The sequence below is a fragment of the Tursiops truncatus genome, chromosome 7 (genome assembly GCF_011762595.2).
Source record: "Tursiops truncatus isolate mTurTru1 chromosome 7, mTurTru1.mat.Y, whole genome shotgun sequence".
Classification (NCBI taxonomy): domain Eukaryota; kingdom Metazoa; phylum Chordata; class Mammalia; order Artiodactyla; family Delphinidae; genus Tursiops; species Tursiops truncatus.
This window is the reverse complement of record NC_047040.1, coordinates 13,903,886-13,906,523: the sequence shown is the minus strand read 5'-3', so window position 1 is coordinate 13,906,523 and position 2,638 is coordinate 13,903,886. Positions and strand designations below refer to the sequence as shown.

Below are 2,638 nucleotides of genomic sequence, written 5' to 3'. Positions count from 1 at the left end.
TTACAATAGCCAGGTCATGGAAGCAACCTAAATGCCCATCAACAGATGAATGGATAAAGAAGATGTGGTACATATATACAATGGAATATTACTCAGCAATAAGAAGGAAAACTGGGTCATTTGCAGAGATGTGGGTGGATCTAGAGACTGTCATACAGAGTGAAGTAAGTCAGAAAGAGAAAAGCAAATACTGTATACTAACACATATATATGGGAACTAAAAAAAAAAAAATGGTTCTGATGAGCCTAGGGGCGGGACAGTAATAAAGTTGCAGACATAGAGTATGGACTTGAGGACATGGGGAGGGGGAAGGGTAAGCTGGGATAAAGTGAGAGAGTGGCATGGACATATATACACTACCAAATGTAAAATAGATAGCTAGTGGGAAGCAGCTGCATAGCACAGGGAGATCAGCTCCATGTTTTGTGACCACTTAGAGGGGTGGGAGGGAGACGCAAGAGGGAGGGGATATGGGGATATAAGTATATGTATAGCTGATTCACTTTGTTATACAGCAGAAACTAACACAACATTGTAAAGCAATTATACTCCAGTAAAGATGTTTAAATAAATAAATAAAAACAGATGAATAAAGAACATGTAATACATATATGCAATGGAATATTATTCAGCCATAAAAAATGAAATAATGTCATTGGCAGTAACATGGATGGACCTAGAGGTTATCATACTAAGTGAAGTAAGTCAGACAAAGACAAATATCATACATCACTTATATATGGAATCTAAACAAAGTGATACAAATAAACTTATTTACAAAATAGAAAGAGACTCACAGACTTAGAAAGCAAACTTATGCTTACCAAAGGGGAAGTGTTGGGGGGAGGGATAAATTAGTAGTTTGGCTTTAACATACACACACTACTATATATAAAATAGATAATCAACAAGGACCTGCTGTATAGCACAGGGAACTCTACTCAATATCCTGTAATAACCTACATGGTAAAAGGATCAGAAAAAGAATAGATATATGTATACGTATAACTAAATCACTTTGCTGTACACCTGAAACTAACACAACAGTGTCAATCACCTATACTCCAATATAAAAAAAAATGTATAAAAAAAGAAGTGGTACTGGTACTCACCTCTTTAGATTAAACAAAGTGATGGGGGACAGGTCATGGAGAGGGTACCCTGAAGTAGCAGGGGCCTCTAAAAAATGGTCATCTGCTTTACTGTGGAAAAATCTGTCCCCAAGAGCCACCACCATTACAGAAGGAAAGTTTGTTGACAACTTGGGCTCCCTCCTGAAATCCCCCTCACAGTAGATAGCATTGGACAAGGGGCAAGACACAATAATCAAGAAGAGCCCTATCACTCAGCATCTTAGAAAAACACAAGTGTTGGGTCACAAACTATCAGCAAGTATTTGTGGTAAGGAGACTTTTCACATCTAACTTTTCTAAACTTCTTCTAGGTTACAAACCTAAAATTTGATGATACCCCTGACATTCTCCCCAGGGAAATGTCCACATGAACACTCAAATTTACATTCAGTTTCAGAGACTTTAAAGACCTCCTACTGCCTATGGATGCCAGGTAAGAACCTTTGGAATCGAAGCTAAATCCCTTCACAGAAATTAAAACATGATGGGAAAATAGCCATTCACATCTACCATATAAAACAAGGAATTGTTAATACGGAGTGTACAGGGGAACGATGGCCTTTAACACTACCTTGTTAGTTTGAGGAGTAAAGGGTCCTTAGAAACAATTCACATCTCATAGCTCTAGCTTGCAAAGTTCTTAGACAACAGAAATAATAATGATAGTCAAAGCAAAGGTCATTTTGCACCAACCACATGCCAGGCCTCTGGCACCAAACTGTTCATTTATTTAACAAGTAGTTATCAAGAATTTTAGTGGTCATTTTAAATAAGTTAATACACAGAGAAAGCTTAAAGGATAGCTTGACATACAGCAAGTACTCAAGATAAGTTAGCTATTATTATTACAGTCAGGAAGTACTAAGGTATTGGGGGTTTAGTAAAAAGACCCACCAGGGCACCTGACACCACCCCTCCTTGAAATGTCATTGACCCACTCAAAACATAATAACCAAATATTCCCCTTAAAGCTTATATTTTGGTTAAGACTGCCAGGAAACTATATTTAGTGCAAAAACCCAAAACTACTGCTGAAACCCGGGATCGAACCAGGGACCTTTAGATCTTCAGTCTAACGCTCTCCCAACTGAGCTATTTCAGCTTGTTCAGGTGACTTCTCCTGAATAACTATAATGGAATAATATTTGTTTTATAATAAAAAAAAATCAATACTCAGAGTCAGCTGGAGGTAGGCATTTAACAAATCTTCAGAGATGATGAGGTAAGTTCCCTGTTTACAAGCTAGATGTAATAAATAATTTCACCTTTCTCAGTTCTGTGTTTAACTGCCCTGCAATCTGTTTTTTCCATTTAAAAATAAATCATGGGGCTTCCCTGGTGGCGCAGTAGTTGAGAGTCCACCTGCCGAGGCAGGGGACACGGGTTCGTGCCCCGGTCTAGGAAGATCCCACATGCCGCGGAGCGGCTGGGCCCGTGAGCCATGGCCGCTGAGCCTGCGCGTCCGGAGCCTGTGCTCCGCAACGGGAGAGGCCACAGCAGTGAG

The 2,638-nt window shown here is 39.5% G+C and overlaps 1 non-coding gene across 1 annotated transcript; it reads right to left on the bottom strand.

Moving 5' to 3' along the window:
• Window positions 1-2,163: 2,163 nt before the first annotated feature.
• On the bottom strand, window positions 2,164-2,236 carry TRNAF-GAA (transfer RNA phenylalanine (anticodon GAA)). Its single transcript has one exon. It is a non-coding gene; the product is annotated as a tRNA-Phe (tRNA).
• Between the last annotated feature and the right edge of the window lie 402 nt (window positions 2,237-2,638).